The sequence below is a fragment of the Cupressus sempervirens genome, chromosome 8, assembly GCF_028749045.1.
Source record: "Cupressus sempervirens isolate cs-2001-9-10 chromosome 8, ASM2874904v1, whole genome shotgun sequence".
NCBI classification, from domain to species: Eukaryota; Viridiplantae; Streptophyta; class Pinopsida; order Cupressales; family Cupressaceae; genus Cupressus; species Cupressus sempervirens.
Window position 1 is genome coordinate 445,506,709 of NC_143125.1, and position 27,732 is coordinate 445,534,440.

Sequence of the window (27,732 nt, forward strand, 5' to 3'; positions counted from 1 at the left end):
GAAGATACATTCACCATTTTGTGTATGATTCGATGGAATAATCTAAGGCAAGATGGAGCCCTAGTTTTTCTTTTCAAAAGTCAGGTCCTCCATTTATGATGTTGGAAAGTTGAAAATGGGCAATCATTGATGTCACTTGATCTCATAAAGAAATATTGTCCCCAATTGGATTATGTATTACTTTAATAAGAGAGTTATTTGACATATGATATACTAGTAGCATTTTATAAAATAGAGTTATAAACATTATTTTAGATGCATCATGTAGATTTACATATGTTAACAAAATCAAACATTATAATAAATGCATGGATAGATTCCTACTAAGTAGGGCTCATAATTGCATGGAAAAGAATATGAAGCTTTGGAAAGATTCTTTCAAAAAGAGCATAAATAAATTCATTATTACTGGTGAGCTTGGTGTTGGAAAAATTTCAATTGTTGAAGGACTTGCTTAACTTATTATACAAGGAGTTGTTTCTAAACTACCTATAAATTGATTTGTCTTAGTAGATATGGATGCACTTATTAGTGGAACTAAATTTTGTAGCAATTTTGAAATGATTGAAACTAGTATAAAGAAAAGTTATAGCATTGAATAATCATGTTGTTGCTTCTATTGAAAACACACCAAATCTCAAGCCATAAGGAGGATGGATTGGGGTTTAGACCATAATGATATATGAAATAGCAATCAATTATTGTAATACAAAACTGCAAAATCTAAAGTCAAAATTGGTAGAAATTAAGATTATATTTCTCCCTGTGGTTATAACTCATAACTATAAATCTAAAAATGCTATAGCAGAATGCCAAGAGGACTTTCAAAATTAATTCAAGCAAATGATCAGATATGCATCGTATGGAGGAAATAGATGAAATTAATGAGTTTTAGGGCTAAAAGTTGTTTCAAATAATGGTCACATCAACATTAAAACCCATAGCAACACAATTTTCTTCCTTACTTTATTAATGCAAGCAAGATAACTTCAAATACATCCATTACAAATTCCTAAATAGAAAACTTCAAGATTTTGAAATAAATCATTATCCAAAAAAAAATATCCATCTCTGTGATTCCCAATACAAATATTTATCAAGAAGAGGGCTCATTAATGGAAGATGGAAACATAATAACCAAATTGAAATAGAGAGAAGAATGGAGACAGACCAAGCCAATGTTGGAAGCAAACCAATGATAGATATGCAAAGGATAAAGAGGATGATGGTACTCCTATAGTTCAATGCATAGCTAAGGAAGCATCCAAATTAGAACCAATCTTTGCAGTCTAATAGGTTCAATCAATTAAAACTTTCAGATATAAAGAAGATGCAAAAAAAAAGCCACAAATGAATATTAAAAGGTGAAAGACATCCAAATCCAAGTGCACCTACAAAACCAATATCAAGTATATTTTAGACATTTCTAAAGTTTTGTATCCTGGATTTATCATATTTTCTCATTTATTGTTGCTCTTAATTTGATTATTATGTTCTTGATTTCCATTTTTAATTATTTATGTTTTCTAACGTTCTGGTCTTTGCCAAAGTAACAAAGTCATGGGAACCAATGACGATAATAACATTACATGGAAACTGGTGAGAGTCTTGTGTAGAGAATATGGATTTTTTTTATACCATGAAGGCATAGACCTATTTTATTATTATAGTCAAGGGCACTTTTTTGGTTTAGTAAACACTTACAAATCTTAGACGGCTAGGTCCTTACAAAATCCAATTGAGAAATTGGGTAATATGAACAATGTTTGAATCACCATAATTAATGACCAAAGTAAAAATTACCTTGAATTCTTACCCTAAAGTTACAAACAAAAATTAACTTGAACCCTTACAAAAAAAATGAAAAATACCTTCAACCCTTACATTGAAATTAAGCAAGCAAATAGAAGAGGATGAGACCTTACCTTGAAAGCAAATTCCAAATAGAAGAGGACGTGGATAATGAAAATGAGTCCATCAACCTTACCTTGATGGCACTAAAAATTTCTTAATTGGTCATGCTTGAATCCTCCCACTTGCACTTTGTCATGTGATATGAAATGAAGTTTCACTTTTCTTTTTTTTTGTTTATTTCCCCAACAATGTAAAAAGTTTGATGCCAAACTTAATTGTTGTCTAAGTTTTGATGTTATTGAGATCAATTTTTTTTAAATGAATTTGACAAGAAAAATTATCCTACCATCAAAAAATAACATCAAAAATTACCCCCAAATGTACTAGTGAGATTATTTTATGTTTTTGCCAAATCTAATCAACTTTTACTGGTAGTTCAGAGTACGGTTCAATCTGTGGTGAAAAACTCTACATCATCCAATCGATGACACTCAACTCCCTCTTGTGTAACTCCCAATACCATTGTATGAACTATGAACACTCAGGCTATACAAACCCATTTGTAGCTCACTATTCTCCCCCCTCCCAAACAAAAATTTTGTCCACTGTATAGTCAACTGAAGTTATCGTAGAAATTTCCCAAGCTATTGTATGGTCTCCCCAATTCATATTGTACAGACTTAAAGCTACCATACATATTTCTCTTAACACATATTGTGCAGCCTAAGAAGACAAAGAGGATTAGCTAAGTATTTAATGGTATGTACACCATTGCATCATCACCCCCTTCTATGTCCATCGTATGGATATTTCCACTATATGGCCAGCTTCCATCTTTCCTACTATACAATCTATTTCAATGTCTAAGGTATGGAACATTATAGAAAGGCCAAGATACATGATAATGATGGTAAGATAATTGGAACTTGTGAGCATACAAGAGGTAACTTATTCTATCTAGACCTATCAGAAGAGACATGTATGTTTGCAAAATAAGAAGATGTTTGGTTATGGCACAAAAGATCATGTCATGTGAATTTTAATAATTTGGTGAATATCAATAAGATAAAGAAAGTGAGAGGATTGCCTAAACTAAAGAAGCTTGACAATGTTATGTGTAAACAGTGTCAATTAGGAAAGATGACAAAGTCTAGTTTTAAGAGTAAGACCATATACTACTAATGATATTTTGGAATTGGTTCATACTCACCTATGTGGACCCATTGGTGTTAAAATTTACTATGGAGATCAATATTTCATTCTATTTGTGGATAACTACTCCAGAATGATGACTATGATGTTTCTTAAAGTTAAATTTGATACTTTTCAATTATTCAAGTGGTATTTAGCCAAAGTTGAAGAAGAAATAGGGAAGAGTCTGAAGTGTTTGAGATCTGACAGAGATGGTGAATTCATTTCACATAAGTTCAACACATTTTGCAATGACAGAGGAATTAAAAGATAGATGTTAGCACCAAGGACCCCTCCTCAGAATTGGATAGATGAAAGAAGAAATAGATCAATAATGGACTATGTAAGAACACTAATGATGGAGAAAGGCATATCACAAAAATATTGGAGAGAAGTAGTTAGTATTATTATCTATACCCTAAATAGAGTTCAAGTCAAGAAAGGTACAAATGCTACACCTTTTGAACTATGGTATGGTTATGCACCTATTGTTAAATATTTCCAAATCTTTAGACATAGATGTTATAGATTGAAAGATAATAGGAATGGAAAACTTGATGTAAAGAGTGATGAAGGCATGTTCCTAGGTTATTCCACAAAAATAAAATTTTGTAAGTGTTTAAATTCTAACACTAACAAAGCTGTGGAAAGTACAAATGTGAGAGTTGATGAGTTTGCATAAAAAAGGTGATGTTTCATGTACTAAAGAACTTAAAGACTATAGTACATTCATCTATGTGGATGATGATGCTCCCAACACTCAAAATGAATACACAAGTCAAGATGTAAGTTCCCATCAAACACAAAATGATGGAATGCAAATGCAAATTACTAAATAGTAGAGAGTGGGTTTCGAGAAATAGACTGAAGATGTTGACTCATAGACAAGAAATTTCAGCCATTAGATAGTGAATGCTGAGCATTCAAAACCAGAACTAGAACAAGAAAGAGGAAATGAACTAGAGATTGTTTTTCTAGACAAACCTAAAGAAGAACCAAGAAAAAAGATACCTATATTAGCAAAATATGTGAGAAGACATAATAAAGTTGATCAAATCATTGGAGGTGGTGAATCAAGTGTGATGATAAGGAGAAAACTCAATGTTGACACATTCTTATTATGTGAGTTTTAGCCTAAACTAATACAAGATGCTTTAGACAATGAAGATTGAATAGAACTTATGAATGAAGAAATTGACCAAATTGAGAAAAACAATACTTGGACCTTAGTGCCAAGACCTAAAGACAAAAATGTCATTGGGACAAAATGGGTTTATAGGAATAGGTTCAATGAAAATGGTGAAGTAACAAGAAAAAAAACAAGATTGGTATGCAAGGGTTATGCACAAGAAGGAGTTGACTATGGAGAGAATTTTCCTCCTATGGCCAGACTAGAAGGATCCAGAACTCTGCTTCCATACTCAACTTACAAGAATTTCAAGGTATATCAAATGGATGTAAAATCTACATTTTTAAATACTATACTAGAGGAAGAAGTATACACTAAAAAACATGAAAGATTTGTAGATCCAGATAAGAGGAACATTGTATGTAAACCAAAAAATCCCTTTATGGATAGAAACAAGCATCAAGAGCATGGTATGAATGGTTACACAACTATTTAGTGAAAATTGGTTTTGAGAGGACAAATGAAAACAACAATCTATATTTGAATAATGGTAAGAACAATCAAGTACTATTATCTAAGGTATTTGTTGATGATATCATACTTGGGGGAAGAGAAGCATTATGTAAATCATTTGCTGCTAAAATGAAAAATGAATTTGAAATATATATGTTTGGTGAAATCAAATTCTTTATTGGATTACAAGTATGTCAAATCATGTTTGGTATTTTCATTTCACAAACCAAATACATCAAGGAAATATTGAAGACTTTTTGTATGGAAGATTCAAGTCCAATGAATACACCTATGTCTACAAGACACAAGCTATATAAGAATGATGATTCTACTAATGTGAACTAGACCCTATACATATCCATGATAGGAAAATTGCAATATGTTGTACACAACAGAACATATATTGATTTGGTAGTTTGGGTAGTTGCTAGATTTTTAGCAATCCTAAAGAGAATCACATGATGACTATAAAAAGGATAATGAGATATTTGAAAGGTATAGAAGACTATGGATTATACTACAAGAGAAGTGATAGATTTGAACTGAAGGTTTTCATTGACTTGGATTGGGTAGGAAATATTTATGATAGGAAAAGCACTAGTGGACGTAAATTCTTTCTAGGAAAGAGATTGGTGTCATGGAAAAGCAAGAAATAGAATTGTATTTCCCAATCAATAGTTGAAGCCAAGTATGTGGCAGTTGTAGTGAATTGTTCAAATATAATATGGATTAAGAAATTTTTGAAAGGTATGCAAGAAGAGATTACAGATCCAATAGTTATCTATTGTAATAACACAAGTGCTATTAGCATTTCAAAGAATCTAGTGATGCACACTAAGACAAATCACATTGCTATCGGGTATCACCACTTGAGAGAATTAGTTTAAGACAAAGAAGTGAAGCTAGAATATGTGAATAGAAAGGAACAAATTGTTGACACATTCACAAAACCATAACCCAAAGATGTTCATGAATATCTTAGAGGTAAATTAGGGATTATTCTCCTAACTAATGCTACTTAAGAGGCCAAGGTGCATTGCATCACATGTGCTAAACAAAAATTTCTACATAGTGGTGTAATATAACTCTCCTTTGGGACTTGCCTAAGGTAGAATATTTTAGTACAACATAAAAGATCATTCATGCATAGATGACAAGTATCAACCAAACATGCAAAATATACATTATTTAGATGTATGAAGAATTTGAAGTTGAGACAGCTACACATCTTTGGCATTGTTGTCAAAGAGGGAAAGATTACTGATAGAGAAAAACATTGAAGAAGAAAGAGGGAGAAATTACTATAAATAGATATAATCATGAAAGAGAGAAAATTGACAGATTGAGTTTAAAAGTTTGAATGAATGAGAATTAGAATGATACTAAGGATAGTGGTCACTCATGGAAGTGAAATATTTTGGATTGTATAGTAAATAAGTTATTGTTAGGATTTCAAATATTTGAGATGTTGCCATCAATGACAAAGAGGGAGATTGTTGGAAACTTACAATCAAGACAATTGTTGTTTTGTCATTGATGTCAAATATATGGATGAGAAATATTTCTACCTAATCTAAATGTCATATCTATTTTATTGATGAAAAGGGTTTGAGAGTTACTCATAATTATAGCACCTAGAGGAAAAGTTGGAGTTATGAAAAGGAGTTAGAATGGATATTTGATTAGATAGACTTTGATAAAGCAAAGTAATTGTTTATGTCAAGGAAGCTAGGCCTAGTCAAGAAAAAGAGTAAAATGCTAAGGAGTACTAAGTAATTTTAGTGTCAACCAAGCCATAGTTAGTGTTGATAAAATCTAGTGTTGACCAAGCATTAGCATTTATTGAGAAAGTTAGTTGATGTTGAGCTAGAAAACTTAAACAATGATTGAGTATTTTAGTATTGATTGAGTTTCAAAATTCAGTGATTGCATAACTGATGCACCCCTACCCCCCACCCCACTCAATTATCTTGGTGGAATTTAACAATTGGCATCAATGCATAAGGTCCTTGAAGGAAAAGGTTAACACTTAAGGATATCTATGATTTCAGGAAAGATAATATGAAGTTTGATGGAGTTAACTGTGATAGCTAAAAAGAAAAGATGAAGACACATTCACTGTGCATAGTTCCAGAATTTTGTTTGGTGGTCCTATAAAACACAAAAAAATTATTGAAGAAGAAAAGCTTGAAGGATGTGAGGAAGGACAAAAAGATTGAGTTATGCATAATATGATTGCTAGAGAAGCATTGTTATCAGCCCTTCCTAAAAATGACTATAAAGATGTAAAATCTTTAAGACATGCTTATGAAATTTGGAATGCTTTACAAATTACATTGAAGGTGATAAACATGCTAATAATGCTAGACCACAGAGTTGGATATGTTTATTTCATGATTCTAAGATGTTGGAAGATGAAATTATAAGATATTACTTTTCTAGAATATTAGAGATTGTCACAAGAATAAAGAATTGCAGAGGAGCGAAATCTGAAAATTAAATTGTATGAAAAATATTGAAGACCTTGACACCTACTTATAAATAGATAGAATAGATGATTGAACATGTTATTCCTTGCACACCAACTTTACAAGAGAGACTCTTCTTTTGAAATTGTAGACATCTGAGATGTGGATGAAAAAAGTGGAGAATTTACTAGAGTGGAGATTGATTTCAACATACAAAGAGATAGACCTATGTTGACAAGAAATGCAAGTACAACTAGAGACTATCCTAGTAGAAGTTAAACAGGGGATGAAGAAGACAAGAAGATTGAAGAAGGAATTTCCATTCTTATGAAGAGAGAACCTAAAGGTAAAAAAATTAATATCTGTTGGACATGTAAAGAACTTGGTCATTATTCTTCTATATGTCCTAAAAGAGAAAGAAAGCTTAAGAAAATTTTATGTCAATGATGATGGTGAACTTGATTTTAAAATGGTACACTTCTTGAGTGAAAGTGGTGATGAAGATGATGAAATAGGATGTGTTTCTATTAAAGCTAAAGAAAGCCCTAGAAAAGAAGTTAAAGAGGAAAAAACATTAGTAACACAAGTTGAAAATAAAAAGTATGATTGGATAATGGATAGTGGTTATTCTCATCATATGATTGGAGATATGAACAAATTTCTTGAGTTCAATAGTTATGATGGTGGAATAGTTAGAGTTGGAAACAATCCAACATGTCACATAAAAGAGAAAGGATCTATATCACTTAATGGAAAGACAAATAATGGTGATGTTTACTTTGTGGATGGTTTGAAACATAATTTTTTGAGTTTTGGACAACTCTTTAATAAGGGATACCAATTGCAGTTCAAAGAGAAGACTTACATTATCAAGGAAAAGAATGACACATTGATTGGCACTGATACAAGAACAAGATGTAATGTATTTTGGTTGAATCCTACTAAAATGACTTGTTTAGTTGTTAAGGTGGATGCCAGTTGGTTATGGCATAAGAGATTTTTTCATATCAATTTTGATGACATTGTGAAGGTTAGTGCTACATTTGGAGTTAGAAATTTTCCTAAGATTGTGAAACCTACTAACATGATGTGTAAAGAATGTGTGATGACAAAATAGAAGAAAAGTTCTTTTATGAGCAAAGCATTTACTACTTAGGTAAAATTAGAAATTGTACACACATATTTGAGTGGTCCTACAAAGACTAAATCATTCTATGGTAAAATGTATTTTATGATTCTTGTTAATGATTTAATTGGAATGATGTGGGTTACATTTATTAGAAAAAAATCTAAAGCTTTTTAAAAATTCAAGATATTTAAGAGTAGAGTTGAGAATGAATCTAGTTTGAATATTAAATGCTTGAGATCTGATAGAGGAGGAGGATATATTTCAAATGAGTTTAACAACTTTTGTGAAGAAAATGGTATAAAAGGATAACTTTTAGCCCCTAAGAGGAGTAGAATGGGATAGAAGAAAGAAGAAAAAAATCAATGATTGAAAAAATAAAAGAGATGATGTTGGAAAATAATGTATCACATATCTTTTGGAGAGAAGTAGTAACTATAATAATATACACTATGAATAGAGTGCAAATCAGACAATGCACTAGCAAGACTCCCTATGAACTTTTTTTTGGACATGCACCTATTATGAATTACCTTAGAATCTTTGGGAGTAAATGCTATGATATTAGAAAGTTTGATTCTAGAAGTGATGAAGGTATGTTTTTTGGATATTCACTAAAAAGAAAAGCATATAGATGTTTTAATTAGAGATTAAAGACTATTTTTTACAGCTCTAATGTGAGAGTTGATGAAAATTTTAGAATTTAATAAAGGATACTTGATTATAATTCTGATGAGGAAACTAATCCTAGAACTAACATGCAAAATATTGAATAGGAATTGTTTTATGAAACTGCCACTAATTTGCAAACTAGATTAAGAGAAGAACATAATGAAGAACATAAAGAAGAACCTAGATCAGAACCAAGAACATGAATTAGAATTGAACAAGTGACACTTAAAAGGAATATGGTAAAGATTCATCCCATTAAATAGGTCATTCAGAGCAAAGAAAAAGGAGTTATGACAAGGAACTAGGTACATGAAGAATTGTGTTTAATTTCTCAAGTTAAACCTAAGAATGTTGATGAATCTTGTAAAGGTGATTATTGGATTAAAGATATGAAAGAAGAATTGGATCAGATTGAAAAGAACAAGATATGGGAAGTGGTTCCTAGACCTAAAGATAAGAATATTATTGAAGCTAAATGGGTATTCAGAAACAAGATGAATGAATAAGGTGAAGTTATAAGAAAAAAAAATATTGGTATCTAAATATTATTCACAATAAGAATGAATTAACTTTGAAGAAACATTGCACATATTGCTAGACTAGAGGAAGTAAGAATGTTTTTGGCATATGCAGCTAATAAGAACTATAAACTTTATCCGATGAATATCAAATCAACTTTTCTAAATGAAGAACTAGAATAAGAGGTATACATTGAACAATTTGGTGGTTTTCCTTTGATAGATAAAGATGATAAGGTTTTTAAATTGAAAAGGGCATTATATGGACTTAAGCAAGCACCTAGAGCCTGGAATGTAAGATTGGATAAATACTTGACAAATTTGGGATTTATGAAAGGTAAATCTAATAGTAACTTGTATCTAAGAAAGGATTACAAAGGATTGATTATTGTTGTATTATTTGTGGATGACATTATTTATGGAGGTAATGATGAAGAAAGTGAGGCATTTTCAAAAGAAATAAAGAAATAATTTGAGATGAGTATGATTGGAGAGATGAAATGCTTCTTGGGATTGCAAATTCTATAGAACAATGATGACATTTCTACATCACAAACAAAGTATCTTAAAGATTTGCATAAAAATTTTGATTATAAAACTATAAACATGTTGGAAAACCTATGGTAATTTGGTGTAATTTATCTAGATAAGATGAATTTCCCACTTTTGAATAGAAAAAGTACAGATATATGATTAGCATATTGAAATATTTGACATAGACTAGACCTAATATAGCTAATGCAATTAGAATTGTGGAAAGATTTTAGATAGATCCTAAAGAGACACATTATGTAGCACTAAAAATAATGTTTAGATATTTGAAAGATGCACCTAATTATGGATTATGGTATGACTAATCACATGATTTCACTTCATGTGCATACACTAATGTTGATTGAGTAGGAAGTATAGATGATAGAAAGAGCACCAGTGGTAGAGCATTCCTCTTGGGAGAAATATTGGCTTCTTAGTTGAGAAAGAAATTGGATTGCATTTCATAGAGTATGGAAGAAGTAGATATATAGTAGTAGAAAACATTTGTAATTAGATTGTTTGAATGAAGAAAATGTAGAAAAATATTGGGATAAAATTTAATGAGCATGTTATCATACATTTTGATAACACAAGTACTGTAAATATGTCAAAGAACCTAGTATTACATTCAAAGACAAAGAATATATCTATTAAGTATCACTTTTTGAGAGAGAAAGTTGTAGAGAAAGAGATCAGATTGGAATATGTTAGCACAAAGGGGCAAATAGTAGATATAGTTATAAAACCCTTGGCGACGGATACATCTGATTATTTGAGAGGTATGCTTTGGGTTATGCCCCAACCTACTTTAGAGTAGTTAATGTAGAGATTGAGTTAGTCTAAATGGTAGAAGAACGCTATTTCTTTATGTGGACATGATGCTTGATGCTTCCTCTGTTTACACTAAGTCATTAAGGTCTCTTAGTATTAGTATTCTATTCTTTCTTTGGACAATGAAGCTTAAAAAAAAAAATTTAGAAATTATTGAACTTATAAATTTGACATAATGATACCTTTGTCATTGATGTCAATGGGGAAGAGAGAAGTGTCATGAAAAATATCCTTTGGAGGAGAGATATGCATAGAATTTGTTGATGATATATACATGAAAAATATTACATTTGGGGAGAGATATGTCTCTAAAAGAGATATGTATTTGATTGATGAAGAGGATTTATGAAATATTTTGATGTATTGGGGAGATTAACACCTTCCTTATGCATTTTGGTTACTTTATGGCATTCATGAGAAGCATGAATTTCTAAGAAAAGGAAGATGAGGAAGACATATATGTGGTATTCTTAGAATTTAAATGTTTTTCATCTATGTTGCCATCAATGTCAAAGGGGGGATTGCTAGCATGAATGCTAATGATATTCCTATGGGGGGTTATACTAGCATTTTTGGCGACTTAATTTAGAGCTTATGTGTTGCATTCATGACAACATTTTTTATTGATGTCAAGACACTGGTTATTCTATGAAGAATGACATAGTTACAGAGGTAGAAGCAATTGACACAATTTTGGAATTGAAGATCAACTTATGGGCACTTGGTATTATGTTCTAGAGTATGTATGGATTCTATAGTTAAGAAAATATACTAAAATATGAATATTGGATAGAGTTATGAAGATTTTGATGAAGGAAACTTTCAAACAACATTTATGGAAAGCTGTGTTAGCCCCAACTGATAATATAATTGGTATTGTTATTTAAATGTATGTAAATGAGTCATATTAGTTGTTATGTTTTGATTGATGTCAAGTATAAGTTGGCTATACATTATGCCAATTTAGTAGAGTGCCATATCATTTGATTGATGAAGAGGATTTGAAGAAAATATGTTGAAGACATAGTTGATAAGTATGGTATTCAATGGGCACTTGAATGAGTTGGACAATGATAATGTAATGTCAGTTTGATCATTTTACAATCATAAATTATTATAATGTACTAAGATACACAAGCTAAATTGAGTGACAAGGTTAAAGAATGAATAAAATATTTTTCGAGTGTCTATAGTGTTCATCGAGTAGTTGTCAAAGTAAAGAGGAAGTTTAGTATTGCCTGAGAAAATCTATTACTGACCGAGTGTTATATTTCCCAAGTAAAATATTATGTTCACTGAGTAACAGTTGGAAGAAAAAAAGCGTAAAGATGGAATATGATGCCGACTTTTGATGGAAATATAGAATGTTCAAGATGATCAAAGGTGTGAGTCAAAGTTTGTGACAAGATCAATGACTGAGAAAATTCAATGAAGATTTGATGATGAAGATTGAAGAAGGATAATGATGAGCATAAAGGTCTATGAAAGTTCTATTTTCTATGTGGTTAAAGTCAATGTATCTTAGATCAATTGTTGTGATTAAGTAGAAATAAATGGAAGAATTTGGAATCACAAAAATGACTATTTAAGGAGATGTTAAAGACAAATCTTTATTGTTGATTGAGTGGTGAAAAGGTTGGCATTCATGTTGATTATTAAGGTGGTGATTGTGTAAATTTTTTGAAAGTTGAAAGAAAATAGTTGAGCCAGGTGAACCAAGCAGAATTGAAAGGAAGGAGAAAGAGAGAAGGAGAAAATCAACTAGTCAAGAAAACAGAGAAAAGAGAACATAGTAAAGAGATTAGAGAATATAGATTAGAAAGAGACAAGAGCAAGAAGGATATCTGAACAAGCAAGGTAGTGATAAACTTTATAGATCATTTTATACTGTTACTTTTCAAACATTGTAGCATAAAATATTATAGACCGAGTGGACCTAACAAGTCTATGAAATCCTATATGGCAACATTGATTAGTGATGTTTGTAAGTTCTTTAGAGTAGGCCACTCTTTAGACAAGATCAAGGAGTAAAAATGTATAGATGATCTTTTGTTGTAAATCCTCTAGCAAGATCACATTAACATTGTGTATGTAACCTATAACAAGGTTGGCTCTTAGTTGAAATCACTTTATAAGAATGAATTTTTTGGGTTGTTAGTCCTTGGTTTTTTTTTTCCCCTTACAAGGTTTTCATGTTAAAAATATTGTTGTCAAATTGTGTGAATATTATTAAGTTACAAGTTATTTTAAATATTAATTTCATTTTATTGCAATTTGATAGCAACTAAGTTAATGGTCAGTAATAACAAATTTGTATTATTGTCAGTCGGTTAAACATAATGATGAGATATAAGTTTGGTGTAAAGTGATCGGAAGAGTTAAATGATAAGTTGAATTAGTATACCAAGTAATTTCTTATGATATTTATAAATGTTGTTTGGTAATTATATTTTTTAAAGGGACTATAGGATAGTTGAATATATCTTATTCACCCCCCACTCTTAGTTATCTAACAATTGGTATCAAAGTACAATGTTTGGAGAAAGAAATTTAAAGGAACTTGAGCTAAAGACCAAAGATGTATAAGAGAGAGGTACCAAATCTAAACAAATAGAACTTCTAATCATGGAAAGATAGAATGAAGTTGTATGTATATAGAATTGTAAATAATGTCACACATTGGTTGGAACATGAATACCAAACCCCTATTGGTCCTTTGACTATGGAGCAAATGAATGAGAAGAGAAATCAAAATAGCCTGATGATTGAGATTGCTTTTGCACTCAATGATGCCAAGTTTAATGATAGCAAGTATTGTACTATTGCTAAATAGATGTGGGATATATTGACAAATGTATATGAAGGAGATGATGATTTAAGAAGAGGTAAAGCTTAATGTCTTAGAGGAAAGTGTGATGATATGATAATGAGAGAAGGTGAGAATATTGTACACTATGTAAACTGAATCAAAGAAGTTGTGAGTGCAATCAAAGTTGTCAGAGATGCTATCAATAACTCTAAAACTATAAGTAAAGTTCTCATGACTATTCTTCTTATTTATGTTATCAAAGTTTCTACAATTCAAGAAGTGAGAGCTATGCCTAGTAATGTATTAACAATTGACAATTTTGCCAGTTGGTTGACTATATTTGAATTAAGAAATTATGACAATAGTATGGTTACAATTGGAAATTTTTTTAAATCTTCACTAACTATTGGAAGTTCCAAGAAAGAAAAGAAAATTAAGGAAGAAAAAGAATCTAAATATGAGGATGGTCTGGATGAACTTGAATCATTTCTTGCAAAAAGGTTATTAAGAGTTAAAGGTAAATACAAAGGTAAATTGCCCCTGATTTGTTTCAAATGTAATGAGGTTGGTAATTTTTCTACTAAATGCCCTAACAAAAGTAAGAGTGACATAAATGACAAGAAATATTTCACATGCAAAAAGAACAAGGATTACAAAGACAAAGGGAAGAAGTAATGTTACATTTCTAAAGAAAAGCACACTGAGTCTAGTACTGATGAAGAGAAGGAAGTAGTTGAAATGGTATGTGTTGCAATCAAGGAATATCCCAATGGACAAAGGTATGAAAGTAAAACTACCCTTATTTCACATGTTAGCAAGAATGATTCATGGATTATCGATAGTGGATGCTCATATCACATGATTGGTGATCTAAGTAGGTTTAATAAATTTGAATAAATTGATGATGTGGTATTGTTAAGCTAGGTAATGATGTTCCATGTTTGGTGAAAGGTGGAGGATTACAAATGTTGAATTATAATATCATATGTGATGATTCTTAATGGGTACAAGGACTTAAGTATAACCTTTTGAGTATTTCTCAATTGAATAACTCAGGTCACAAGCTAAAATTTCATAATAGGAAGGTCAAGATCTTTTATGATGAAGGCACTCTGATTGGAACTAGAATGCAAACAAGAGGTAACTTATTTTATCTTGATTCTATTGTTGAGACATGCTTATTTTCCAAAGTTGAAGATGTATGGTTATGGCATAAAAGGTTGTGTCATTTAAACTTTGAGAATACGGTAGAAGTCAATAGAAAGAAAAGAGTAAGAGGCTTAGGCTTACTAAATCTATTAAAACCAGAGAATGCAATGTGTAAAGAATGCCAGCTTGGTAAGATGATAAAATATTTTTTCTAAGAAAACAACACACTTAAAATGATATCCTAGAATTGGTGCATACTGATCTATGTGGTCTAATAGGTGTTAAAAGTTACCATGGTGATAGATATTTCATATTATTTGTTGATGACTATTCTAGAATGATGAATGATATGGTCATGAAGGTGAAATCACATACTTTTCATATGTTCAAATGGTATAAAGCTAGAGTTGAGAAAGAAACTGACAAATCTTTGAAATGTTTAAGATTTGATATAGGTAGTCATTTTATGTCTATTAAATTCACTAACTTTTGTGTTGAGAATGGTATTAAGAGACAATTATCTGCACTGAGGACATCATAACAAAATGGGATTGTTGAAAAGAGAAATAGACCAATTTTGGATTGTACAAGAACACCAATGATTGAAAAAGAGGTTTCTTAGATATTCTACAAATAAGCTATTAGCACCATTGTTTATACTCTCAATTGAGTTCAATAGAAGAAAGGAACAAATAAGACACTCTATAAACTTTGGTATAGTCATACACCAAATATAAACTATTTTAAAGTCTTTGAAAGTAGGTGTTATTTTCACAAAGATGCAAGGAATGGTAAATTTTATTTTAAAGGAGATGAAGGTATACTCCTTGGTTATTCATCTAAGAACATAGCTTAATGTTTGAACAAAGCTACTAACAATATGATTGTAAGTACAAATGTAAAGATTGATGAGTTTGTAGACACGACTGATGTGGACAATAAGAAGGAACCTAAAGATTACAACAAATTTGTATATGTTTATGAGGAAGCACTTGATACACTACCTAAGTTATGGTAAAGATCCGCCGAGCATCAGACAATAGTACTCAAGTTACATAATGTTTTACACAAGCATCAAATTATACAAGACGAGCATGAATCTAAACCCCAACTGAGTGGAGAAATTAGAGAAAATCAAAGAACTAAATATGTGTTAACCAAATATGTGAGAAAGATACACTCCCTTAAATAAATTATTGGAGATAGAAGTGTTGGAGTACAGATAAGAAGTAAGTTAAGAGACACTAACTAATTGATTGCTAATTTTGAACCAAGACCATTTAAGAATACATTGGATAATGAAGATTGGATTAATGCTACGAGTAAGGAGATTAATTAGATTGAGAAGAACAGTACATGGATGCTAGTACTAAGACCTACATACAAGAATGTGATAAGAACCAAATAGATTTTTAGGAGCAAGTCGAATGAGAATGGAGAAATGGTAAGAAACAAGGTAAGATTGGTTTGTAAAGGTTATGCTCAAGAAGAAGGACTAGATTATGTTCAAACTTTTGCACCTATGGCAATATTGGAAGGTGTAAGAAAATTATTGGCTTATCCTACATACAAGAAGTTCAAAGTATATCAAATGGATGTCAATGTTGACATGTTAGTCAAGTTTGTTATTAGTGACACACACTTATTTAGATTGTATATAGCTACTAAGCTTATTGTAAAACTATCAGTGTTTTCCAAGCACTTCAGTGGTTGATGAGTTTTACATTTTCTACCAAGTCCCTTGGACAAATCCTAGTGGTTACCGAGTAGATTTAGTTAGTGTGAAGATCAGCAGAATAAACTGAGCATTTTAGTATATGTCGAGCTTGCCAGTGCAAGCCAAGTTGTACAGTGTTCACTAAGTCCATAATGTATATGATGCAAGTCCAATATTAACCAAGTGACTCAATTTATACCAAGCTCAAGGTGATAGTGTTTACTGAGTATTACCATGGTAAACAAGTGATTCAATTTATATGTCAAGTTTTACAATATCTACAGAGTCACCAGTGTAGACTGAGTTCAAGACCACTTGGAGGTGATTAGTATGAACCAACCTTCTACATATACCAAGTGCATGATGATGCCAAGAATTGATAGTGGATGTTGAGTATCAGAACCTCACCAAGTTAGTCTTAAAAACCTGAGTGTCCTCATGTGGGTCAACTTTGTAATATTTGTGTTAACTTGTAATGTAGCTGACTTTGAAATTATGTAAATTGGATTGATATATATGTAATGTAATATATCACATCCAAATAAGTAATATGTGTGCAATGTAATCGAATGCAATCAGAGAAGAATAGAAAAGAGAAAACTATAAAGGTCATAGTAGTATCAGGAGCAAAAAAGACACATCTATCACAAAAAGGTGATTTGTACACAAAGGAATCTCATTTAGAAAACCAAGTTTCAGATCAAAGATTAGCTACTTTTTCATCCTAATAGGTGGATCAATCAATTTTTTTTAACAAGGTAGACCTAACAGTCTTTTATAAATCTCTTTACCAAGTGCATACTTCAATGTATGTTTGAAAATCCTTTCATAAGGTGGTCCTAGTAGTCCTTATTTCTCCTAATAGGAAAAATCATTAGAAGTGATCAATGTAAGCTTTAACAGGCTAACTATATGTTGTAGTATTAAAGTTTGTGGGTATCATCCCCACCCTAGTTTTACTTTCTATTCAGAAGGTTTCTAGGTCACCAAATATGGGTGTCAAAGTGTATGAATGCTTTCATGTTTTCAATTTCTTATGCATGTAATTAGATCAGATTATATATGATGAATTAAATGCTAATTGGATTATTGGATTAAGAATTAAAATTGTTGAAGTTTTCAAAGTTACCAATTCACCCCTCCCCTCTCAGTAACTTAGAATAGTCTTGAATATTTCCAACAATTGGTATCATAGCATTGTGGTTCTCAGGAGAAAGTTTAATAGCTTGAGCAAAGATCAAGGCCATGGAGATATTCAAACTTGACAAAGCTATTGACAATGAGAAGTTGGATTTGGAAATGGCTATTGCCCAACTCAAGAAAGCAAAAGAGAAACTTTCCCAAACCCTAAAAAGAAGAAAGGAACTTGCAATTCAAATGAATGACCATCTCTACATTGAAGAAAGAATTGAAGACTTTCATCCTTCAAGCAACTCAGATGAAGCAAATGAAGCAATCAAAGAGCTCTTGGAAAATAATGTTACTACAAGAAGAAGTGAGAAAGCTAAGAAGAGAGAAAGAAGTCCAGTCAATAAGGCTATGTGAAATTATGGAAGAGAAAACTAAAACTAAAGCAAAAATGGAAGGAAAAGATAATGAGATTCAACATCTATCCCTATAGCAAATTGACTTCATCAATCAGCTCACCAATGCAAATGAAGAAATCATGAACCTAAGATTTGAGAATGAAAGATTGTAGAATGATCTAAAATCTGAAAGGAAAATCAATGAAAGAATGATTAAATCCCAAGCAAACATGAATCAGTTTAATTAGTAAAATCTCTATAGACAAAAGGGAAAGTAGGAATTGGATATAAAGAAGAAGGTGAATCTTCTAAACAAGGATCTCAAAAGAATCAAAGACCTACTTGCAATCATTGTGGTAAGACAAGTCATACATCAAACAAATGTTGGAGCAATGGGAAAGCAAAGTTTAATGGAAAATTCTACAATTGCAATCAGCATGGTCATAGGGCTAATGCATGCAAAGAGAAACCAAAATTTGAAGGCAAATGTCATAAATGTAAGAAACATGGACACAAGTCATCAGAATGAAAAACAAAGATATTGAATCCAATAGAAGAAATTGTGAAAGCAATATTTGGTTGGGACTACAACATTTGGTGCAGATGTCATTACTGTGGAGAATTTGGACACTTTGGAATGAATTGTGTAAAACATCACATAAGGAAAAGAGATACCACTAAAAGATGCTTTCCTTATACTAAACTTGGTCATCTTGCCAAGAATTGCATGAATACTGGTAGAAATGAAGATGAAAAGAAGGCAAAGGCTAATAACATCTAAAAGTAGATGAGACAACAATGGGTTCCTAAGTCTACTGAGGATACTAGTTCAAACAATGATGGACAAGTCACTCAAGAATTGGGTGACTCTACCATTTCTAATTAAGTTCTCAAGGGAGAACTAGAACTAGGCTATCAAAGAAGACATCCAAATCAGTTCAAGGTAAAAGGACACAAAGATCCACATCCATATTCGAGATACAAAGGGATCATTGAGTGAGAATGGTATCAATTATTATCGAGTTACTTTTCTTATTGAGTGAGGTCGGGTTATAGACTCTATTGAGCAAAGTCAAGAGTAACTAAACTTTATATGGTCACCGAATGATAGAAGACTCTATCGAGCAAGGTCGAAAGTAATGAAGATACATATGGTTACCAAGTTGTGAAGACTTCACTAAGTGATCAGTGCAAAGTAGTGGATGACAGTCTATCAACATGATGTCAACCGATCTACCTTCATACTGAGCATTAATGGTGAGGTTTTGTTAAAAGGCATGATATCAAAGTCATTTCTTACTATGAAATTTTGAGTGCTATTGTGAAGTGTGATCTTCAATACGACCAAAGTGATTTGAGAGATTTTTTTTGAATTCTCTCAACTTACCAAGTGAAGATGGCATCCAGCAACAACAAGGTTAAGTGAGCATCTAACATTTTGGTTCGTGGAGTGGAATGGAAAGCACCAAATTTCAAGCTCACTCCTATGATCACTAAAACCCTAGATTTGAGTGGAGCACAATCTCAAATCCCTCTAAAGGTACTTTTGATCAATGATATTCACACTCATTTCAAATGTGTTATTCAAGAGATTAGTACATTGAAAATGGATGATGCCCTAGATAAATTATGTTAATGGAGTTTTGAAACCCAAGCACCAACATTTGGAAACCAGAAGGTTAACCCACATCCCTCACATGCCCCATGAATTTCAAGTTAAATGGATTAGGTTTATCCTTAGTCAGGTGCATAATGGACAGTTGTGGTTGGAACAACCAGTGTTGATCACAAAGTAAATGATTCATCGTATCACTGGTCTCCCAATGCTAGCCAAAGCCAAAATGACAAAACCCTAGGTCAGGCAGAACTTGAAAAGAAAACCCTAGTAGAATGGGATGGAAGAGAAATGAAAATTAGCAGTGTTTCAAATGTAGAATTGAATTTTGGGATACACATCATTACGCACAAGATATACAGCTCTAGCAGGTTGAATAGTGTGTCATGTGAAGCTGTGGACTTGGCATACAAGGTGGTAAAGAACAATTTATCATTTGACCTTGCTGAGGTATTATTGAAATAGTTCAACAAAAATATGGAAAGCATAAGGACATCAAAGAATAACCCATGTAAGTTTGGTTCTTTGTTAACTTGTCTATTCTTTTATGTTTAGAAATTCTTCCCTTCGAAAGGCACTATAGTTTGGAGAAAAGATGTGCCTTTGTTTTATCAAATCAATGAGTATACTACCAAGATGGGTGAGAATTATAAAAATATTATGAACAACTACTTCAATGTATTTAAGGAGAAAATGAACAATAGCTTCAGGATTCCCAAGAAGTTAGTTGAAGACTATAAAGATGATGTATGCTTCATGCTGGATAGTGTATATGTGAAAATGCAGCCTATGCTAACACACACACTTCAACATGGTCCTTATTTGCGGATTCATCACAGGATGAACATTGGATTGTTCATCCAAAAATCAACCTGGAAGGTGACCTGTTGCCTTCTATCTAAAGGGAATTGGTTGTTAGATATCCTCAGATTTGGGGTGTTAAGCAACCAGACCCTCTATGAATGAAGGATTTAAAAGAAAATGTGACTAATCTATATGAGAATGTAGATTAATCTAGAATGGAGTATGCACGTTTAATCTAAGAGCATGTAAAAGAAGATTATGCTAAAATGTATGCATATTATGCTAAATGAGATTAAACTAGAAAATGAATATCTTATGAAAGTAATGAGCTCAAATGAATGCACAATCCAGCAACAATTTGATGCAAATTCTCATTCAACCCCCCAAAATGAAGAGATGAAGGTCTCTTAAATAGACTTTCCTGGAATCCATCAACGGTCGAGATTGATTTCAATCAACAGTCAGGATTGAAGATGAAGTTCAGTCATAAGGAAAGATTCCCAAATTAAAGGGAGTTAACTAACTTAGATCTGAGTGGAAGAGTCAGTCAACTCAGATAAAATTTAGTGTAAAAGCAAGTGATCTAGGTCACTTCTAATTTGATTAGCAGTGAACTGGGAATTTCCTTTTTTTTAATTGAAGAGAGATTTTGGTGAGATATTTAATTTAATAAAATGAGATATGCTCTCATAATTACCTTTTCTATTTAATTAAATAATTCTATTTTAATTAATTAGAGAAACTTTTCTTATTTAATTAAATAACTTCATTTAATTAATTAGGAATGGCTTCCCATTTAATTAAATAACTTTGTTTAATTAATTAGAAGTTCTCCATTTAATCAAATAATTTTGTTTAATTAATTAAAATAGGCACATTTATTAAATTAAATAAATTTAATTCCATAGTACATTAGCCTTAGGATATAATTTAATTTAATTAAAGTATAAATACTTAGTAATTAAATTAATTATTAATCAATAGGTTTAATGTGACTAATATAAGTAAATACTATAAGAATTAAATAATAAGCATGATGAATGCAGATTAGGGTTTTCTACATCTGACAATTAAGTCAAGTAGCGAGTAGCCGAATAAGAATTTGCCTAATGGAATAGGACTTTAGGATTGGTTAGAAATAGACCAGAATTGGTATCATGGCAATGAGCCAATTTTGGGGTATTACAGATAGTGACAAAGTATACATTCAGGAAGTCATCCCTAGAATAGCATGGGTAAAACCTCTTGGTTATGAGGTTAATATTGATGAAACAAAGATATCATTGAAGCTCTTTTCAATGAACCAGTTGATCCTAAGGCTGCATATTTTGGGGCATATGATGAAGCAAAAGCTAGGATTGAACTTGAAATAAAGCTCCCTTAGGCGGTCAACAAAGGAAAGAAAAGAATTGCTAAACTGAAATCAAGTTCAACCTTTTTGTTAACTGAAGGTAAAGGTGAGGATGAGGAAGAGTCAAAAAAAGATGAACCATTAAAGAAAACGAGCAAGGTTATCATCACCAAACCATCAAATCCATCCACTATAGTATTCACCAGAAGGTCAAGGAAGAAAGGTGACAAGGAAGGAGGAGACATTATATTTAGCAGACCTCCACCCATCTTCCAAGACAGGTTGAAAGAATTGGAAGCCAGAGTAGGCATAAAAAACTTTAAGGCATTAAAATGTGAAACTAGGACTGAAGTAGAGCAGAAGCAAATAGAAGATTTGGTCATGGATAAAATGGGAAAGTGGAAATACTCACCTGGCCAACTTGTATCATAGATTCCTAATGCCTTAATGGAGAAAATCAAGCCAAGATGGGAATTTTCCATGCAAACTATCAAAGATATATATGGGAAAACCTTGAGACAGCTATTATTGTGCATATCAAATGTAGAGGTAAAAGAGTCACTAAAGAAGAATGAACATAAGATGACTCTTAAGTTCAATACCTGTCTGATTTTGATGAAAGATATTGAGCATGTTCTGAAGAATGCAACAAACACTTGGAAGCATGTTTATCATCTTCACAAACTAAGTGATTTTCCCATTGATGTAAAGGATGATGATAATGATGATGAAGACAAGTATGAAGAGGATGATAAAGGATCAACATATTTTGTTACTATTGATTATGAAGAGTATAAGGAGCAAGAGGCTACCAAGGAAGTAACTCAAGATGATGAGGAGATTGACCCAATCAAGATAGTTGTTGTAGTCATTACCTCACTTCCTCACTCCCCAAGCAAGCCACTATCAACATCAAGCATGGAGACAGACTCAACATGTTTGATTGTGACCATCAATGACAACTAAAATTTCCAATCACTCTTTGCTCATATTCAGCTCAACACATCATTGACTAAAGTGACTTCCACTTCATCTACCGAGCTGTAGACTCCTACCTCTTCTACTGATTTGGCAACATCAACTGTAGATACATTAGTTTTGAGCACTACAATTTTGACTACATAAATTTTGAGTTCTTTAGGTATTTCTAAAAATATTCCTTCAGTATTACATGCTAGCCCCAATATGTCTACTATTGTTTCTATTTTGGACATAAAGGCAATAAGTGCAATGACAGTTGAGACCAAGCCTCAACCGAGTACAATTTTTTTGGGAAAAGGAAAGGAGATAGAGGAAGACATAGACTTAGATGAGGAAATAGTAATCCTTAATTGGGATATTTACAAGCTCACTCCAAACCAAATGCAGACATTTGGTGAACTCCTCCAGAAGAAGGGTAAACAACAAATACTAAGAAAGGAGAGAGATAAGGAATTCAAGATAATTGAAGATGCAAAGAACATTTTGGTAGAGGCCATAGGTATTGAGGTTGATTCTTCTCAACCAATTTTGTATCAACTAGTAGAGGTAGTCCATAAATTTAATGAAGATACTAATGAACAAGATAAGCTAGTACAAAAGGCAGAAAAGAAGTTTGATAATAAAGTGTTGGCGCACATTCCTCAATAGATAGCTATATATCAAGTAGAATTGTCTACAATTTTGGGCCATTTAGAAGCATCTTGTTCAAATGTGTCATCACTTTTTGGAAAGCTATGTGATGTTTTTGAGTTTACTAAGGAGATAAACAACAAATTGTCCAAAATAGATGAAGATCTAAAAGCTAGTACTCAATAGCTACAACTTGACCCTAGTTCAAGCTCTTCACATTTCAAGAAAATAAGATTTTTGTCATATATGCAAGTAGAATTTCTCAAAGAAGAAGCAAGGATTAGATCCACTTTGATAGATATACAAAATATGATTCTTCCCAACATGGATGCATTGTAGAAACATATTGCACATTCAAAAACTCTCATCCATGACAATAACTTCTCCATTGCGGACCATATGATAGAATTGTCAACAGAAGTCCAAATTGCAGTTCACACATGTAAGATCCTACAAGAGAATTGGGATAAAAACTTGGCAATCATTCTCAAGGTACATTCAAAATTGTTATCTCATTTTGGTGTTACTATGTAAATAAATAGAATAAATCTTTGGCATTAATGTCAAAAAGGGGGAGAAAGACATATGGTATGGGGGAAGAACATGCAATAGGTTGTAAAATCAATGGGGAAGTAAGATATGTTGTAAATAACAAGAAGATGTATAGTATACCATATGAAAGAACCTTGCCATGTACATATATATACCTTAAAAAGTCAATTTTGAAAAATCTCAAAAACAGTATACTCTACCGAGCTAGTATCACAAGGTGATGGATAAAATGTATTCAAGAAACTTTTTAAATTTAGTTTTAGCTGATAAGTGTTTTTTTCACTAATGCCAAAGGGGGAGATTGTTGACATATCAGTCAAGTTTATTATTAGTGACACACACTTATTTAGATTGTATATAGCTACCGAGCTTATTGTACAACTATCAGTGTTTGCCAAGCACTTCAATTGTTGTTGAGTTCTATAGCTGCTATCAAGTTCCTTGGAAAAATCCTAGTGGTTATCGAGTAGATTTAGCTAGTATGAAGATCAGTAGAATAAACTGAGCATCAGTGTATGTTGAGCTTACCAGTGTAAGTCAAGTTGTGCAGTGTTCATCGAGTTTGCAGTGTATGTGATGCGAGTCCAGTATTAACCAAGTGACTCAATTTATATTGAGCTCAAGGTGATAGTTTTTACCGAGTATTGCCATGGTAAACAAGTGATTTAGTTTATATGTTGAGTTTCACAATATCTACTGAGTCACTAGTGTAGACTGAGTTCAAGACTACTTGGAGGTGATCAATATGAATTGAGCTTCTATGTCTATCGAGTGCATGATGATGTTGAGCATCGACAGTGGATATCGAGTATCATAACCTCACTGAGCTAGTCTTCAAAACTCAAGTGTCCTCGTGTGGGCCAACTTTGTAATATTTGTGTTAACTTGTAATGTGGCCGACTTTACAATTATGTAAATTGGATTGATATATACGTAATGTAATATATCACATCCATATAAGAAATGCGTGTATAATATAATCAAATGCAATCAAAGAAGAGTAGAAAAGAGCGAATTATAAAGGTCACAACAATATAAGGAGCAGCAAGGACACATCTATCACAGAAAGGTGGTTTGTACACAAAGGAATCTCATTCAACAAACCAAGTTGTAGATCAGAGATCAACTACTGTTTCATCCTAATAGGTGGATTAGTCCTTTTTTTTTAACAAGGTAGACCTAACAGTCTTTTATAAATCTCTTTACCGAGTGCATACTTCATTGTATGTTTGAAAATCCTTTCATAAGGTGGACCTAGCAATCCTTATTGCTCCTAACAAAGCAGATCATCAAAAGAGATCAATGTAAGCTTTAACAAGCTAACTTTATGCTACAGTATAAAGTTTTTGGGTATCATCCCTACCCCAATTTTACTTTCTATTTGGAAGGTTTTTGGGTCACCAAATTTGTGTGTCAAAGAGTTATGAATGCTTTCATGTTTTTAATTTATTATGCATGCAATTAGATCAAATTATATATGATGAATTAAATGCTAATTGGATTGTTGGATTAAGAATTGCAATTTTTGAAGTTTTTGAAGTTACTGATTCACCCCTCCCCTCTTAGTAACTTAGCATAGTCTTGAATATTTCCAACAGTCAAATCTTCATTTCTTATGGAATACTTGAAGAGGGTGAACCCACAATAGTGGGTTACACTTTTTCGGAGGAAGAAATTCCTCCAAACAAGCGCGGATCCAAAAAATTACCCGTATACTTTCGATAGAAACTCTTTTTCAAAGTTTCGATCAAAACTAGTTACTTTCGATAGAAAGTAACTATCGATCGAAACTAACCACGGCGAATAGTTTCGATCGAAACTCAAGAAAATTTTTGATCAAAACTTTGAACGCAAGTTTCCCCGCAGTTTAAAAGTTTTGATCGAAACTTTGAACGCGGGTTTCCCCGCAGTTTAAAAGTTTTGATCAAAACTTTACTTAAGTTTCGATCGAAACTATTAAACCCGCTAGCATAAATAGCGGCTTTGTCGAATTCTCTCCTCATTATTTCGATCGAAAGTTGGAGAGAGCCTGGCATCCGCTTTATCGACCGTCTGAAAAAGATATGAAACATTTTTTTTTTCCTTTTTTCTATTGTTTTAGTTAAAATTTATATGTTTTTTCGTGTATTTTATTGTTTTTTATATATGTTTCTTTGTATATTTTATTTTACTATTCATGCTTAAGCCTCTAATGTTATTATGAATCTCTAAATTAGATCTAAGTATATAATATTGTCTTTTAATTTAAAATTTATTTAAAATTTTATTATTTTAGATGTTTTGAAATGTATTTAATTTATGTATTTATTACAATGTTGAATGATTAGATTAGATGTAAATTTATTGTTTAAGTTACATGTAATTTTACAAATAAATATAATTTTGACTTAGAACCATATAACCTTGACCTAGAACCATATAACCTTGACCTAAAACCATATAACCTCAACCTAAATTCATTATTTAAACTATAATCATGACCTAACCATATAGTTATGTACAATAAAACCCTAAACATATATAAGTAAGTACTTAATCACATAACAACTCGCCAACGGATCCAAACAAAAAACTTCTAATACTATTTAAAATAATTTTACTTAAATTGTATTGTACTTTGTTTCATGGATCGAAAATGGATGATGTAAACTATTTTATAAATGTATATTCTTTCAGTCTTTCATACCCTGTGACATGTACAGTGGATGATTGTGCATTCCGAATTAATTTGCCAAGTGGCATTCGGAACAAATGTATATAAATTATTTAAATGGATTGAACTGAAGTCTAGTTAATATTATTTCATGTGGATGTGTTATTTATTTTACTTTTAGTACTTATAATTATTTAAAAATGAAATGTAAATGTGCTCATTAAGGAATTTGCAATCTCTTATGTTTTTTATAATTGTAAATTATTGTATGTATGTTATTGTTTGCTTCGTAAAACTTTTGATTAGTTCTTTGGATCCCTTGGCTAGGCCTCATTTAGAATTAACTATAATGTCAGTTTGTAAATTGAATTTAAAAATAATCTAAGTATATAATTAACTATATTATAATTCAATCACATGTCTTAACTTGGGTCCAGATCCTAAATTAAATACATATATAAGAATGTCAGAGATTAATTTGCATCTAGGTAAGAATATAACATACATATACATACATACTTGAAACATATATAACTTAGAATGTGTATGACCTAAAGAATACATGTTACAACCTTTAATTAATAAAAGTTAATTATAAGAACATAACTTGATTAAATAATATACAAGTTACATAAAAAATTGTACATCATATAATCTAATGTTCATGTAAAGATTAAATATATTTAACTTAAATTTTAAGTCTTAAGTTCCTTAATGCTAAATAGTAGCCCTAAATTATACTAAACCTGGTCATAATCCTAACTGCAAAACCCTTTAATCATAAATTATAACCCCTAATCTTAGATGCACACTTGAAACCATAAAACTTTTCTAAATCTCAATTTGAACTGTAGAGGTCTAAATGATAAACCCCAACATTAAATAGTAAATCATATTAATACTTGATCCTAACTTTAATTATATAAATTTATTTAAACTATGTGTTAAAACCATAATCAAAATTTTTATTGCTAATACAAATCCTAACCCTCAAAATCATACTTCTAGTTCAACATGATGTAAACCCATACCCTAACCCTCTAACCATACTTCTAGCAATGATCATGTACAAACCTATAAGCTATAATTGAATAAATGTTAAACCATGA